Source organism: Rattus norvegicus, chromosome 7 (assembly GCF_036323735.1).
Source record: "Rattus norvegicus strain BN/NHsdMcwi chromosome 7, GRCr8, whole genome shotgun sequence".
Classification (NCBI taxonomy): domain Eukaryota; kingdom Metazoa; phylum Chordata; class Mammalia; order Rodentia; family Muridae; genus Rattus; species Rattus norvegicus.
Genome location: NC_086025.1, coordinates 94,587,846 through 94,606,083, shown reverse-complemented (window position 1 = coordinate 94,606,083; position 18,238 = coordinate 94,587,846). Strand labels below are relative to the sequence as shown.

Below are 18,238 nucleotides of genomic sequence, written 5' to 3'. Positions count from 1 at the left end.
GCCAGTCCAGGGTCACTTTCTCCTCCTGCTGCCAGATGATCTGGATGTAGAAATGTCATCACCATGTCTTCTTGTATGTCACCATGCTTCCTGACATACTGATAATGGCCTAAACCTCTGAACTAGAAGCTAGTTCTAATAAAATAGTTCCTTATAAGAGTTGCCCTGGTCATGATGTTTCTTCACAGCCATAGAAACCCTAAGACAATTTTTGAAAGAAGGATAGTTTAGGGATATTTAGTACAGATTCCATTCAAGCCAGGGTACACAGAAGCCACAAGAAGACTGTTCAGTATCTTGGGGCCATGGAGCAAGAAAATGGCTTCCTATGTAGATAAAGTAGACTTATTTTTGAAGATTCCTATAGTGCATAGTAATGCTCAAAGCAAGGCAAGCATGGGATATATCCCTTAACCCTAGACTTTCCTTCTCTCCATTTTCTCAGCAGAAGCACAGCAGCTAGAGAACTGATGATGTCAAGTCTGCCAAGGAATAGCACAGGATGGAGAAAGGTGGAGGGTGGCTCTAGAATGGCAATGAAATATCCATAGCCCAGAACCTGATCATAAAACATTGAGAAATCAATGAATTGAATAGGTTCTTGTGAATTAGAGTCCATCTGAGAACAGGTATAGAGAGAGAAGGGAAGAGAGGAAGAGACAATGAAGTCCAGCCTTCTAGCTGAAGTCATGAGAATCCTCCTGGTACACTTGATTTAGAAGTGCTAAACATAGGAAACTAGATTCTTAAGGAGGTGTTCATGACTCATAAGTATGTTGATATAAGATACATGTTGATTAAAGAGCACGCCAGTGTAAATGCCAGCTGGGCAGGTGAATGAAACAAACCCTATCTCAAAAGACACGGGTAGGCTACAGAAATGAATTTGAGAGTTGTCAGCACCTGCATGGTGCTTCATGAGATGATAATGGCTATTAACTAGAGGGAGTGTGTAAGAAAAAGCAGAGAGCTTGCTTCCTGCCTCTCTGATCAGTTGGAGAGAAAAAACTATTATAGAAAACTGTACAAGAAGAACACAGAAGGAACCCTTAGGCATGCAGCAGGACGTTCAGAGAGTCCTAAGGGAAGAGCATGGATGAAGATGTAGAACAGTCCTGAAGAATGCACAGCTGAAGCCATGTCTCTTCAGTAATTAGGGAAGGGAAGAGGCCTGGTTAGAATGAATGGCCCACCAACAAAAGTCTATGATGACAAGTTATTGTGTCCCCTGTCTTAAGAAATAAAAGAACATTAGTTCTGAGATGTGTTAAGTCAGCGGTTCTCAACCTATGGGTCATGACACCTTTGCAGGCAAAGAATCCTTACATGAGGGTGACCTAAGACCGTCACATATATTTACATTACATTATGACTCATTAACAGTAGCAAAATTACAGTTCCAAAGTAGCAACAAAATAATTTTATGGTGGGGAGCGGTCATCACCTCATGAGGAACTGTATTAAAGGCTTGCAGCACTAGGAAGGTTGAGAACTACTAAGTTAAGTGGCTGTTAAACTCCTGTCTACAGATCAAATTTGGGTCTTGGATTCCACAGGCCATGTCTTTCCCTTGCTGCTGAGTAGTTTTCCAGCTCTGTGATTCATGCAGCATGGAGTGTAGTTATGCAGTAACTTTCCAGTGGGCCTCTCACCTCAGGGATTTGCCAAGTCTGACCTTCTCTCAGGCAAAAGATGAAGAAAATTTCTCATCCTAAGGAAGAAAAAAAAAAGAACATAACCTAAATGGCAAGATATTAATCTTGAGACCATTTACAGGGAGGTGTTAAGTGGCCCCGTTGGCATTAACAGCAGTAAGCTTCGAATATCACTTGTACAGCAAGCTGCTTAGCTCTGCAGATAGCAAGCCACAGCAGGCCTTCTTGGGTTGCAAATATAGTCACTCTGTTTGCCAATTAACTCTTTCCCACATTGTGTTTTATATAACCAGCTAGGAAGCTTTTGCTGCGACAGCAGATTCTGCTGGCAAATAGCACCGGCCAGGGAATTGAAATGATGCGACAGGAGCCATGGTGGTGGTCAAAAGGGACAGCAGAAATCATGGCAGAACAGTCATTAGTCAGCCAGAGCCTCCTGAGGCTCACTCTTCTCTGGAATAAGAGTCCACATTTTCTCAACTTCCAATCAGGCAGTGTAATGGACAAGACATTGTTCTTTTATCTTGAGAAAATATAGCATGTCTAAGTTATTATAAACAAGCTAAAAGGAGACTCGGCGATTCTTCCAACTACTCTGCTCACCATCCTTTTGTGTATCTTGCTGTTTTTAAAACAGATTTCAGTGGAAACAGGTGACTAGATGTGTGTCCTGACCCCTTAGGATTTGACACCAAGACTCCATGGCTTCTATGCTTCTTGTCCCTTTAGCAGCACTTGGCATGACTGACCAGGTCTCCTCATAAAGGATTGAATCTGTCTCTCCCATTCTCCCCTTATTACACTTTCTCTCTCTTCTGGGCCAGCCCCTCCTTCTTTCTAAACATGTTGATGGACTTCTCCAGACATACGTTTACTTCTTCCCTTAGGAGATATGATGTAAGTTATCATCACAAACACGTTAGCTTGATGATGCTATGATAGTATTAGTGGATATGAGATTGGTGAGGAGATGGGGTCTAATCAGAAGAAACATGACACTAGAGTGACAGGTCACCAGGGTGGGTACACTCTTGGTCCTGATCCTTGCCCCTCCCCCCTACCTCTTTCTCTACCTAATTTCAATCAGCCAACAGACACAGCTGCATTGCTGGGCAGCCAGGTTCTCTAGACTGTGACATTTCTCAGGGTTTGATGACTACAGATTCATGGTACTCAACTTGGTATTTCTGCTGCTCAGATTCAAAGAGGAGTTTACTGCAGTAGCAATAAAATGGAATTCTTGAGGGTACTTTTGTTGTTTTGTTTTGGCAAAATCCCTCCCCCGCCTTATAAATATTTCCTTCACTTATCAACTACTCCAAGTGCTCATTTTTATCTTTAGTTTCTCCTTCTTTACTCATATGCAATTGACTATCAAGTTCCAGTGACTCCGTTCTTGTGTCTAATAAAGTGGATTAACTCACCTGTGTTAACCATTCTCCTTTTATTGCTGTGACAAAACACATAGGCAAGATTATTTGAAAGGAGAATGGTTTATTTTGGTTCAGTGAGGCAGAATTTGATAACGGAGATCTGGTGATGGAATAGTGGTCAGAAAAAAATAGAAGTCAAAATGGAGGGAGGAAGAGAAAGAAAGGGGGCAGGGATCTGGACAAAGAGTGTACCCATGAGGTAATCTGTTTCTTCTGATTAGATCCCATCTCCTCAAAAACTGTCATATCCACTAATGGTATAAAACTACTAATCCATCCATACAGGAACCCATTATTGAATTCAGAGCACTCATTACCTTCCAACGCTCTACCTCTAAAACCTTCAATATATGAGTATCTGGAAAAGACTCTAGATATAAACCATAATAATCCCCAAGCAGTGCTGCCATGGTATCTTACCTGCTCTTCTTCCTTAGCGCACTAGCTTTCTACTAACTACTGCCAACCTGTCAACACAAGCCTTCTCTTGATGCTCAACATTCTTCCTGATTTGTTCCTTTGCTAGACTACTGTACTGTTTCCTTACCCTACCCCATCCTGTGCTGTGCTTTGCCTCTCTAGCCTTCTGTATCCAAACCGGAAGTCTCTATCAAATCTGCAGTCCTTCTCTGCTCTCATTTCAAGTGGCTAAATTCTTGGGATCCAGAGTACAGCTTCGCCCAGAGTGCTCACTTAAACTAGAGTTTCTCATCAGAATCATAGAATGCATCCAAAGATATTCATTAGCTTTAAGCTTTTAAATCATCCCCCAAAATTTTTCACGCCTGGTGCTACTTTAGACTGCTGCATAAAAGAGACATCACACGTACAACTTCTGTAAGCTTTAGAACTGGGTGCTCCTGTTGAGAAAGGTTAACATACTGGCCCATTCGACGCAGTAGCTCTGACTACCTGATGTTTCCTGAGGGTTTCGTTTCTTTGTTCTCTAACTCTCTTCCTGAGATTGTAACTTTCCTAATGGTATAGATTGCATGCATTCCTTTAGTGGTGCATAGCCTCCATTGAGGAAATGGTTGTGGAACAAAGAAGAAACAATGAACTGAAGCAAAGGTTGTTCTCAAACTTCTTTTTGTGGTTATATAACCTACACTGGGCTGCACCACCACCTTGAGTGGTTTTATAATTATGCCATCATGTCTGCCTTTTGCGACATTCTTTATCACATTCTTCAGTTCTTTCATTGCACCACGAACCCTTCTCTATTTTCCTCTGTCCTGGTCACTCTCTTCAACCTTCCTTCCCTCCTTCTCTCTCTTCAAAAGGTAAGAGCTACAGTAAGAGAGACCCTATCTGACTTCCCACACTGAGCATCAGTTTTCATTCATGCTGGCACGCAACCCTTCTCTTGTCTATATGATTCTTCAAACAGAGGGCAAGTCTCAGAACAAACAGGCTTCGGTACAGGCTGAGCACTGTGTCCTTTTTGAAATATGTCAGGGTTGCTTTCAAAGGACAACTGTCATATTTTCCTGCCTGTAAATGTAATACCCAGTAAGACCCACATATATAGCATAAGGAACACTACACCTCACATATAACTATTGTGTGATTTCTCAGTTGGAATTCCTCAAAGATGATTAACCACACACATGTCGTAGATAGTTGCTATTGTCCCTCAGCCTTCTGAAATAGTCTACAAGCTGTGGATACTTGTGTACATTGGAAGAGGAAAAGTGACAGAACTTAGTCATATATTCAAAACTATTTGGGACTGTAGATAGAAGACCCACTGAGAGTTAGTTCCAGCCCTCTTCCATTTTCATTCATCCATTCAATACCACTATCCTCTGTACTAAAATGGTTGGCGCACACAACAGGACTTATAGCAGTCTTGAAGTCTGTGTTTTTCCATAGATGTAGATTTGAAACAAGATCACCTAGGCTATCCCATGCAGAAGAATAGCAGCCTGGTACAGATATGCTGTACATAGAAAACATAATTGAATATTTCTACTCTTCTAGGCTGTTAAGAAGACAATACACCTTTAAGCACAATGTGTCTTTAACCACTTGACATTGGTCTTGGCACCATAGCTTCTTAAAGGCAGCACAAAGAGCCCCCTTTTGATTGTTCCTTAGATATCAAAAATGATTAGACACATTAAGACATCTTTAGCTAAAGTTTATCATAGAGGAAGTGAGTGGCAGGGAGAATAGGCATCTGGGCTGCAGTGTGTGTTTTGACCTTGTAGATATTTCCGAAAAGGCCATTTAAAGACAATGACAGGAGGAAGTCCATTTATGGCCTTCACCAGGCCAGTGTCATTGGGATTGGACTCTCCCGGCACTTGCCAGATCCTGTGATAACAGAGACAGCTGGAAGGTCAAAAATAAGGAGAAACTTTAGATGTGCTGCCAAGTATTTCCTTGATGTGGGAAGGCGGGGCGCAGGGAAATTGCTCTCCTGACATTTGCCTTCAGGATGCAAGGCAATGTGCTCGGCTGCACAGACTTCAATCTTAGGTGCAATATTAATAACAAAAAAAAGTCCCTTGCCTTGTATATTTTAATCCTATCTGTATTTTAGTGCAAGAGTCACTCAGGAAAAGTAAATGAAGGCATAGATGCATGGACCGCTATCCTCAAACTATTTTCAAAGCATTACTTAGAAATATTGCTGCATTCTAGAGAATGTGGGCTTTAGTTTCCCAAAGGCCCGGATACAAATTCTGCCTGACTTTACTACTTACTAGTTATGAATTGTTATAAACCTCAAGGTCCTCACTTGGAAATAAAATCCATATTGGAAAGATTTCTTTCTTTCTTTCTCTCTCTCTCTCTCTCTCTCTCTCTCTCTCTCTCTCTCTCTCTCTCTGTGTCGGCACCATTCATGTGTCTCCATCTGCTGTTTGTCTGTCCTCTGACTTTCTGTGTTTATATAAATTATATGAGTGGTTTTAGAATATAAAAATGGAAGCCATGATAAAGATTCAGTCCAGCCTGTAATTCAAGATGAATTGAGCGAGGATTTTCCAATTGTCTAACTTGCCCTTAGTAGTAGCCAAACCGAGGAGGCCTCAGCAAAATGTGCCCACAAACCAAGATCGACTATCCTCTCTTTGAAATGATGTTTCTGATGGATCATGGTCACATCCATTCTTTTTTGTGCGTACACGCTTTCTTTTGGACTCTAGCTATAGACCAGAGTACTTGTGACCATGACCATCTGGACTCTAGTCTAAAATACTACTTACTCATTGACTGCCATAGAAAGTCTCTGTTGACTCCTGAAACAGAAGCTGCGTGGAACTCGAATAACATACTCATGCCCTACCTCCATCTTTAATGCTTGTATCCACCTAAGGTAAGAGAACTCTCTTCAAAGACAGCAGGGGTTACAAGTAGAATTTATTTTCCAGGAGCCTCAGACTTCTAGCCATTTCTCCTAACAATCCTCCTTCCCCTTTCTTCACGCCCAACCTTGTAGAATTGCCCCAGCTCTGTTTGTTGATTTAAGAACCAGCCAGCTTAGCTGCTAAGTTGGAATGTGGAACACGTAGGTACTGTGAACAGCCCCCACCTGCCTTCCCTGAGGATTGATTTTGTAGAAAATAAAGTAACTCTGCAAGAGCAACTAAGCTTTTACAATAAAGCTGGAACTCCAGAGAAACCCTTCGTCTGCTTTTGGCCACCCTAATGCCCTCTTGGTGAAGCATCCTTTCCCCGCAATCAATCGGAGGTGTTTAGGATGGAAATTTGGCAGTTTTTCCTTTTGCTTGGAACCTGAAATTTTAGAGTCAGACCTGCATTTTGGCCTTCGGTTCTAGCTACCTGGATGTGTCCCAATTTCTCCAAGACATTTGTTGCTTTTGTATTCCAGAAATTGGGGTGGGGTGGGGTGGTAACGATAGCTTTCTCCAGATCATAGTGAAGAAATACCATATCACTCAATTGTTCTCAAACACCACTCCCATTCCATACCACCCGTACAACTTTCTGAATGCTCAAGGTCTATCCTCCAGGCAGTGAAAACAGGATGTTAAGTGAAGGTGTGAACAAAAGCATCACTGGGGGGGGAACTCTAAATGATTCCATTGTGATGTCTGGTCTAAAGAGGATGTTTAGAGGTATAGCAGGGTTGTGACTCAGAGTTGGTCATCAGTAAAGGGCAGCTTATAGTGTGACAGTCATGTGACACTTACCCAGGGCTGCCAAACCTACTACAAGCTCTGACAACCCATGTTGACAAATAGCTTCAGGTGAAAGTGTCATTCCACCCACATAATGTATTGCCAGCCCAAAGCTTCATGCCCTTCTTAAATCAAACATGGAGCTGGTTGCTGACTCTTCCACCTAAAGTCAGTCCCAAATGTGGGTGATGGTTGCTTCTGGGACAATTGGAGTGGGACATAAATGCCGATGACTAGGCAGGGATTTGGTCCTAGAAGACCCTAGCAAATACAGTGCCTGCCCTTTGAGCACCACCAACTACCGTATGATAGGCAAGATTTGATTAAAGACTGATTTTCTGCTCAACTTTCCTTCCATTGACTCAACAGTGTGTGAGTGTGTGGGGATGTTTGAGTGTGTGTGTGTGTGTGTGTGTGTGTGTGTGTGTGTGTGTGTGTGTGTGTGAACTAAGGGACTTGCATTCAGAATTCTGGGTCCTCGGTGGCCTTGTTTTAGCCTAGGTTCCGGTTAAGTCACAACCAGTACCCAAAATGATACATTTGGAAGGTAACCCAAGACACCAGGACAGAAAAAATAGTAAGTGAAGCAAAAATAACAGGAATACAAAATGCTGTACACAAATCTGACAACAGGGAGCAACTGCAGACACCTGCTCCCTTCCTCCCCACTTGAGTTTTGCCTCAAAATCATCAGTCTGGGAAAAGGAAAAGAAGCTTCCACCTTCTTCAGTACGAACACCCCTTCCTTATAGCATTGAATTCTCAAAAAATGCAACCTTAAAAACTGAACCACTTGTCAAAAGTCAGCCATCAGAACCCATGGCAGCAAGAACCTCTTGCATAAATGCCACAGAGTCATTTGTATAAGCAGGGGACATCCACGCCATCCCTCTACGGCAGATGCCCCAGGGCTGAACACATCACCCACAGTGTCTCATTCACTGGTCCTCAGATCCCAAACGTGACACCTAGGAGGCTGGATTTCCCCAATTGGGGTATCAAATTAAAACTGTGCGATTTTCCTTGGGGTCCTCTGCCCTCCGTCACTTAAAGATGTAAACTCTAGACATGAATCCTCATCATTCTTGATGCCACACGGGCAATAACCTGCCAGAAGGCAATGATCTCCAGAAGACCAAAGTCATGGTGAGAAGTGGTTTCAGAGACATGGGTGTGAAGTCTAAATAAAGCGAAAGAGCTAGGGAGGAAAAACATTCCCAGAATGCAAAGCAAACCCCAACAATACAATAGGCAGCAGAGGACAAATGACAGCCATGACTTCAGGGGCTCTGATTAACCAGACTGGCTGCTGCTGCTGAAGTCAGAGCAAAGGCAAGATTTTCCTGGTTGGAGGGATGGGAGAGGAGGGGCGCGTCTCTTCTCAGGGATTCAAGGAAACATTCAACAAGGAGGGCAGCAGGATACCTGAGGGCTGTGCCTTTGGTTGTCCCAGAGAAATGAAAACTGAGAACCACAGCTCCTCTCTTGTGAGGTGAAGTAGCTTAGCAATAGAAAGACAGCGAGCCATCCGCCCGGAGCAATTATGTTTTCATTATTATTCCCAAGCTGCCGTGTCACAAATCACATTTTCCGTCCCGGGGCATGTCGGTGCACAGCTGCTGATTGCAGGTCCCATCCCCACACCAGCTGACTGCTCCAGCCTGGCCCTGGGAGCAGCAAGCTGGTGGCTCATTAACCGCAATACCTGCTCACCGACAGCAAGCCCAGCGGAACAGATGCTGCAGATTTAAGGACGTTCTCCCCCATTTGAAATGAATACAAAGTTGGGCGCTTTTTCTCTTTTTCTTTCTTTTTTTTTTTTTAACAAGCTCCTATTGGGAGTTTTGGGGAGAGACTGTGAAACTCTTGTAGATTTTCATGTCCGTCTGCGTTACAGCTCAGCTGAGACTATTGAAGATGGGCACAGCTTTGCTTCGCAGGCACAAATACAAACACACCCAGGCGCCCCTAGCTTTAAAACTGAAAATTTAAAGTGCCAAGCTTTGGATAGCCAGGGGGCCACAATGCTTGTGCTGCCATCGTGTGGCTACAACGGGAACTGCACCGGAATTGGACTGCCAAATTCGACAAGGTCTAATTTGGGCTTCCTCTGCTTTTTCCCCTCTAGTCCTCCCTGTCTGCTTCCTGCTCTTCTGAAGCAGCTTCTGCTTTGAAGTAGTGTAGTAAAAAAGAAGAAGAAGAGTGAAAGAGAAGTCAATTAGCTAGGTCCCACTGTTTGCAAGTCGGTGTTCCTGGGGCTTAGCATACCTTTCCCTGGTTAATCCTCACAAAGCTCTCTGTGGCAAGCACTATTATTGACAAACAGTGCTCAAAGGAGGCTCACTTAGAATCCACCGTTCTTGATCCCTCCATTAGGTGAATTCAAAGTCAAAACTGAGTTCTGTAGAACTTGCAGACTGTGTTTAAAGGCACAAGGTTAATTAAAAGGTAGTTCATCCTTTAAGTTAAAAAAATCCTTTAAGTTAAAAACAATCAGTTATTTTAAAAACTTTTATATTACTACTACATCCTTAGGTCTGATCTGTTGTCTCTAGTCTGTAATTTATAGATTAGTGATTTTCATTCTGCAGATATAAGGTTATAGATAAAACGGGCATAATTATTATCGCACGACCACATTCTTCTTTTAAGGGCCTTCCAATCTTTTTAGAATTTTGAAACTGTTATGGCTGAATATGAATATAATCAGGGCTGGAGATCTTGTCATCTTTCATGCAGCCTTGGTTTCCTGCATTGCTTAGGAAGGTCTCTTAAGAGGCTAGAAAAGTGACTCACGGGTTAATGGTGCTTACTATTTTTGCAGAGGACCAGGTTCAGTTCCCAGCACCCAGGGAGGGGTTCCCAACCCTCTGGAACTCCAGTCTCAGGTTCTCTGATCCTTCTTTTGACCTCCACGTATGTATGGGGTACATACCTGCATTCACATAAAACAGTTTGCTGTGAGATTGTGTGTCCTGGCCATGACAGAAGCTACACTCACGAAGTCTCACCAACATAGTGCCTAAATGTGAACTGAACAGGAACGCCACACTTGACATGTCAATGGAGAAGGGGGGGTGGGGGCAGGAGGCCTCAACCCTACACAAACACCTACAGGGGACTGAGGAATGCTGACACTGAGAGAAATAGTCTTCTGTCGGAAGCACACATCAATTACATATCCAATACCAAGTAGCCCTAAAAGCATGCATATAAGTAACATTATACAGACTGAGTAGGGTGTAGTCACACACACACACACACACACACACACACACACACACACACACTATTTCTCCTGATGCATGAGAGAAGAGTCATTCACATCTGGCTCCGTTCCTGCCCCCGAGGAAGTCTATGCTCTACCTGCTAGGAGGAATCATGTTGGCTTTGACTGCGGGTCTCGAGAGACATAAACATAGCTGCCTAAAGTCAACTGCTGTTGTCAAGATGTGGTTATTCTCAGTTAAACGCCGAAGGTTATAGGGTGGAGAGAATCCCAAAAGGTAGTAACTATATCCCTTAATACCAATGTTATACAAACATATTTACTGATTGCTTTTTATATGCAAAGACTTGGAACTAGATAATAAAAAGTAAGGAATTATCCAATGGTTTCAAAGAGCTATATTTGAGGTGGGAGAGTGGGGGATAGGTGAACTAGTAGGAAAAATAAATAAGGACATACCCACAGCACTATAATGGCCTCCAGAGAATAGTGGAATCTGTTAAGGTGGTTCAAGGATGTAGTTAAGAGGGGTGGATGCTGTGTGAGGGTTTATCTCAGATGGATAGAGGTATATAACTCTTTGGTTCCTACTGTGTATGCTCCCAAGTATGCAAGCTGACCTGGTCTCCTCAAAACAACAATCTAGTCAGAAGTCACAGAGAGGGTGGAGTCTCTGGTAGAAGAAATATGTGGAGGACTACAGGGAAGAATTTGCTTATAGATGTCCCATTCTTCTTTTCTGTACATAAGCCATGACACAGGCAAACACTGAAGGCAGGATTTCCCGAGGACAACACACTCCCTGTCCCTGGAAACAGGAGCTCACACCCTGAATAAAGACTCTGCTTCATGCTGTGCCACCTTATTCTGCCTTCTTCCTGACAAAAGAGTAAAGTTCACTTGAAAGCTGATCTCTACTGGAGGCTTTAAGGAAGGAGCCCAACACTGCCAAAGATCCTGTTCTGTTTCAGCAGTAGCTGATGTCTCTATACCCACACCGATGATGTCATGAAGATCACACAATTGGAGGCAAGATGATATTTTCTGAGATAATTTCTTGAAAATAGGAGAGCTAAGTCTAAGGGATTATGAGGGCTGTAAATACCAAGACACCAAGGCAAGTATCTTGGTTTAACCTCAGAGAGCAGCAAGGCACAGAGATGTAGAATAAATAATCCAGTCAAGTTTGCCCAGCATGTTCACTCTTCATCAAAATGCAACTTCTTAGGAATTTCTCACTGCCTTGCCATTTTCAGCAGAATGGTGGCTTCCTTTGGATGAAAGATATTTCTTTTTCCAATCATCAAAATCCAGACCATTGACAGTATTTTGAACCTAGATATTTACAAATAAAGAATTTTTATTCCAGAAGGTGAATGTTTCTAAAATATTCTACAGCAACCCACAAAACATGCAACCTTCTCAAATCCAGAAGAGTCTCAATCAGAAAGCTGGCGAGGAAGGTCTCCATGAAGACAATTGTCCTTCAGTGTCCCTGTATCCTGATTGTTTTTCCTCCTACAGGCTCCCAAACATCATCTAACTGGAGACTTTGGGACACAGCACATGGCTTATAAAGCCAGATTTTCTCAGCTTTTCTCTGTCTAGGTCATAACCGTTTGCAGAGAGCAACTGTTTTTTCCTGGTAAATAGAAAACAGTCCTGCCCCACAAGGAAAATAAAACCACCATTTCTACTCTAGCTGAGGAAAGCAATCCAGTTAACTCTGGGGACTTATTTTAGAGAGCCCATCACTGTTTTGTCCCTAACACCTGCTTAGGCATTACTCCTAGTAAGGTGGTCTTCTGTTCCTAACTCTTAACACCCTTACAACTCTAATAGAGGAAGGGGTGTTCCATGGTCATTTTCTTAAATCCTTTCCATCACACGAGGTCAGTATGCATTAGCAGAAACATAAAGGCTTCCTCACATTCTCTAAATGATGTCAAGTGGTTCCCCACACACAAGGTAAACACAGATGCACTAATTTCTCATAGGTGAAAGACACAAATCAACTTAAATATGTCCCTAATACTTGGCCTTTTGAGTTGGTGAAGAGTGGAGTATAAGACTGATGAGATCTTAGTCCAGGCCTCAGATCCACCATCTGATAGAGAATAGTCCTAGCCAGCTACAGCTTATATATGATTTGACCCCAAAGATTTGTTCCCACTGTCACGGTGCCAAAAAGTGAGAGGAAGTGGGTACCACTGGAGGTAATTAGGTTGTAATTAGATTGTATCTGGGGACTGGGTTTGTAACAGGAAGAGCAGGTGTTATAAAACAAGCCCACTTTGTGCATATGCCTTCCTCCGCACTTACTGGATACACACTCAAACCATGTGATGTCAGCCATCATGTTCTGATGAAGCAGAACACACTGGAAGGTCTCCATTTGGCATCTGCCTTTTCAGCCTCTATAACAAACAAAAACAACACCTTTTCTTCATGAAGTATCCAAGCTCAGGTGTTTTATTAGTGCAGCACAAAGGATCACATGAAGATTTTTTTTTCCCTCCGGGCCTCAGAAGGGCCACCAAGGTCATCTCGTGCAAGCTAGATTCAAGGAATTCACAATAGCTTTGAGAAACACTTGTCCAGGCTCCCTTCCCTCACAGGCTAACTAGGAGAGTCTAATATTTCTCTAAAACTTCCCATTCCAATGTGACACAATTCTGTGTTGGAGAGGCTGTAGTATTGGTGTTCATTTGTTTTGTTCTTTGTAGACTTTCATTTCCTCATTTACAGAGCAATGCTCCAGTTCATCCTTCCTAAGACAGATTCATTTAGATTTGATCTGTGAGCGTGGGACAATCTGACCAATTGAGGGTATCCTATTACTGTGCTTGGCCAGGATACGGCATCTTCTTGCACTTACACGTTCTCTGTTCCCAACAGTGCTCTGAAAACACTCTCTGCACATTTCATTCTTCCGACCCTTTAAATATCTCTAGAATGAAAAATTAAAACTTCAATGACCCCAAAATGTACCTTTCTACTGAGATTGTTTGGAGATCATCAAGACATCAGAATTAACAGTGAGCCACACAAAACAAAAACAAAAACAAAAGCAAAAACCAAAACCTCCTACAGGCAACAGTGAAATGCCTAAGCAATATTATACAGTGACAGCCTCATAGCGGAAAATGGCTCAACTAGAGGGCCTAATTCATAAGCAACGAGCTGCTTCAGAAACACACTATGCACTGCTGATTTATAATGTGCCTACAACTCTGGTAAGCCCTTCCCATATTTTATTCTGCTTAATCTACATAAAAACCTAATGAGGTACTTAGTGTAAGTCCACTCTCCCTTATCCAGAACTTTTGGGGCCAGGTGAATTTTGCAGTGAACAACTGGTTTTATTACTTAAGAAAGGAAATATAGTGTGCATGTTATATGTTGTTTAAGTGCACATCTGCAAAACCTGGGGTCACATGCTGGAACCAAATGCCTTACTATGTTGCAACAGGAATCGGTATGTATTCGTACAGTGGGATAAAGAAAGACTATTCTATGTCTGGCATCTCATAGTAGTTTGGATAAGATTTCTCCTGCTAAATGAGTTTGCAATTGACCTATGAACGCCCTTTCTGTTTTCAGACTAGAGACCATTTAGGGTATGTAACTCAGTATTTCTGGAGTTGTGACACTTCATTTTCGCAATAAAGAAAGACTGCATCAGTCGCTTCCCTGACAGTGGACCTGTGACTGTCAGAACCTCACGCATTATGTTTGACACGTCAGTGAAACGCCACTGTGGTGTACTTGTAAAAACTGCTACCCTTAATTTCACTTTTGCACACTCAAGTTAGACCACACGCTCAAGATGTAGTCACAGTCTCCAGTCTTCTTGTCAGGATGGATGCTGTCCTTTGACTATCCAACTGGTTCCCTTAACCCGCCACAGCCATCACAGAGATCAGTAGCATAGCAGCACATATAGAAACCTCTCTCCTAGAAGAATGCGGTGACGCAGTGAGGATCCTAGCAGCTACCGCAGCTTGCCTTTTTTTCATCCAATTAGAACAGCATATGGTGTTCTAAGCATGTGATGTAGCCTCTCCTTTTACAAGGCTTACTGTTCTAGGGAGGAAATATTTACAACAGATTCACCAAAGTTTCCAGGTCCAGAATTGAGAAACCTCCAGCCCAGTTCACAGTCTGTCAATGCAAATCCTCTGGGGAAGTCACAAATATCGAAGGAGCTCAGCATGATAAATACCAGGTTCTGCAACCAATTCACCTGGTTTGGCTCTCATTGTTCCACTTTCTAATTGTGTTACTGCAAGCAGTTCACTTAAATCTCTATGCCTCAGATGTCCCACCTAACGATGGCAGATGGTAAAATAACTTAACATTGAAGATTGGCATGACAAATGGTTTCACACACATTAAGCACCAGAATTGCTATTCCAGGTATAGTTAGGAGGACATAGATATGAATATACACTTATTATCATCACCATACTTTCTCAAAAAGAAGCGGCTAATGAAACCAGAGGCAGCGACTCTTTCAGACTCTGACACACTTAACTGAGCACCAGGCTATCCTGTTTCACAATGTTCAGGGTGTGTGTGTGTGTGTGTGTGTGTGTGTGTGTGTGTGTGTGTGTGTGTGTATGTTGCCTAGAAATCCATCTACCTGCAAAATTTTGGGCCGTCCCCCCAAACCACTTCAAAGAGCAATGTTATGTGTCTTCGTGACACAGAATGAGTAACATGGAGGGAAGAAATATGCATAGAGTCTCCTCAATTAACTATGATGGATTGCATCTGTTCCAGCACTGCCATGAGTAGACATTAACTTACAGAAATAATCTGAGTAGTGCTCTCGGCAGAAGCAAGGTTGGCTTAGCTTACCCGGTCTTCACAGAGATCATACTCTGGCATAAATGAGAAGACATGAATGTAGATACTAGAATACAGTTCATGATATTCATGGGTATAGATATACAATGTGATTGTGTGTGTGTGTGTGTGTGTGTGTGTGTGTGTGTTCTATAATGCCATACTTGTTTCTATGTCAATATTTGTATCTGTATCTAAGCAGTAGCCTTTAGAAAGAAGGGTGACATTGTCCTGGAATCTGGTCAGCAAGCTATGATCTTGTCTGGTGCCCTGTTGAGTTGTCTGGGAGGTGAACATGATTATATTTTTTAACTATTTTTACTTTCACAAATATGCAAGTATATAGTAATATTCTTTATCTTTCCAGTTTCAACAACTAACATTTTTACTATTTGGCCCTTCAAGGAAAAGTTCATTGGTCCCCGCTCTGGAAGGTTCTGAGAACACATGCAAGCTGGATATGACTAGGTCTAAATCGTGACCAATCTACTTGCCAGTTGTGAGGCTATGGATGGTTATGTATGTGCTTGAACCTTCATTCATGGATTGGAAGCTCAATCCCTGATAATGGAGGATCAATGTCAGCACAAGATGGTGTTTAATGCTTGGTACTCTACTGTACCACAGCATCTGTACTTAGCAGAGAGGGTGATTTCTATTTGAATCATATATTTGATTCTTAATTGTAAAGGATGTGGTTTGCTCTTTTCCCTATTCACAAAAATCTCTTTTCTCTATATACAAAATCAATATTTGATAATGAACGCATGATTTCAGTGAACCACAGATTCTCACAAACAATTCCAATTTTCACAAACTGGTGCTCCCTAAAGCAACTACCAGAACACAATGGAAACAAACTCCATACTTGGTACACCTCATTCCTTCTTCACACACCTATGGATGTTCTCGAGAGAGTTGCAGGGAGGGGACCAATGTCAGGCAGATAGATGACAAGGCTGACTTATTCTTTCAGTGGCTTTACCAGAATGGGAAAATGGGAATGAGAGATTGAAATTAAAGCAATGTAATTCTTAAATACACACAGCCCAATGCCCAGGCTAGCCCTCCAGGAGAGATGGTTTCTGTTGAATGAAGGTACATAAGTTCTGCTTCTTTCTATAGTATTAGAAACACTTGCATGAGGAAAATCCACTGATAAACTTTTAAAATATGCCTTCACAAATTAACACCTCCCAGAAACCTTTCTAATTTGGTTCAGGTTCACTCTGTTGCTGTGTCTTTCTGACCTCCTAAGCTGGCAGCCTACTACTGTGTTTGGGTAAAACAGCCAAACCCAAGCTCAGTACCTCCTCATATACTGAATCTCTGCCCTTCTCCAGCACATTGACACTCTTTGAATTCCTATTTCCTAATTTGGGAGTGTGACCTCCACACTATAGAGGTTTTTAAGAAACCAAGTGAAATAATCTACATTTAAAATCTCTAATTTAAAGCTTAACAGAGGTTGAAAAATCATGATTTTTGTTACCTAACACATTGATAACTTACATTCATTGAATAATAGATGTCCCTTATCCTGTAATTTAAATATTTAATGCATGTTTGCTTAGCCTTCTTATTGGCAATAGCTACATTTCTTGTCATAGTCTCAAGATAATTCATATTTTGAGACATGATGCAATTTTTCAGCAAGAGGTAGATTCATGAAAAACTGTGAAGTGAGTGAGAGAAATCTGCATAGTCTAGAGGTAAGCATGTTTCTGAGGAATTAATTTAGCTTCTCTAATCAATTTCCTCCTGGGGCCACCTCTTCCTCTTATTCTGAAGACTTCTCCCAGGGGCACAGAATTCCTTGGAAGCCTGATCTAGAATATCAAGATTGCAGATGAAATAAAAACAACTCTTCAGCTGAACTGACTAAGGAAATTATTCTGTAACTTAGGATGGTCACCGTTTAATCACCTTGACCTTTAATAGCAGAAGAGAGATGAGAAGATTATAACCAGAGAGGTGACACCTTGAGAAACTTATGCAGGAATATTGATGGGTTTGAAAGGAAGAAAGAAGCCAAGGGTAGTAGGCATTTTTTTTTACCATATAAAATACAAGTAGACACTATTCACTTGAGATTTCAGAAGGAACCCAATCTTCCCCAAACCCCAATTTTATCTCGGTGTTGACCACTTTGGTTTTCTGCTCTCCAAACTCTATATTAAGACTGACGCTACTTTACTTGTGATAATGTGTTACAACAATGGGGTTATTCAGACTGGAAGATTTTATTCAATCAGAAAGGAGTCTTTGGACTCCTCCAGGGCACCTGACTCCAAATCAGCTCTCAGTATATGCAGATAATCTGCCTCTCCAAAGGGCTACAGCAGTGTGATGATCTCATCCATGGGTGTAAGTCCCTGTGTGCCTGTGTAGACACAGCTTCCTTTCTCAAGACTCCCAGTGTAGAATTCCACACAAACAAACTTAGCATCAACCATGCTATGTGATAGCATGTAATTTTACACAATGTTTTCATTAAAAACCCAAAGTAAAGATCTGTCCTTCCTTCTTTCCTTCTTTTCTTCCTTTTTTCCTTCTTTCCTTACATATTTATAACAGTAAAAACCTTCTCTTGCATATTTATAACAGTGAAAACCTTCTCTTGCATATTTATAACAGTGAAAACCTTTAAAACCCTTAAGTGTTCTAGAAAATGCAAATTCAACAGGATGTAGAGACCCTATAGAGACAGGTATAAGAAAAAAATGAGGCATTCTATCTAAAATGTTCTGGATGTATGGTAAAATATACACAGATCATGAAAAGGAGAATAGAATGAACCATTTCATTGGGGACATTGGCCTCTGTGGGTCATCATCTGACACCTGGTTCCACTGTTTAAAAATAGATGCTTTTCTCTGAAATCTGTTCTTCTATTACAGTACCAGACTGAAAGTTGAG

The 18,238-nt window shown here is 41.9% G+C and overlaps 1 long non-coding RNA gene across 3 annotated transcripts in view; it reads right to left on the bottom strand.

Moving 5' to 3' along the window:
* LOC120093668 (uncharacterized) overlaps positions 1 to 18,238 on the bottom strand; it is a 265,733-nt gene that overhangs the window by 153,217 nt on the left and 94,278 nt on the right. For 2 of the 3 annotated variants that reach the window (XR_010053407.1, XR_010053408.1), the window contains exon 2: positions 1,653 to 1,711. The exons of the other annotated variant lie outside the window; for it this stretch is intronic. This is a non-coding gene — a long non-coding RNA (uncharacterized LOC120093668). The remainder of the gene's footprint in view (positions 1 to 1,652; positions 1,712 to 18,238) is intronic. 3 annotated transcript variants of the gene reach the window in all.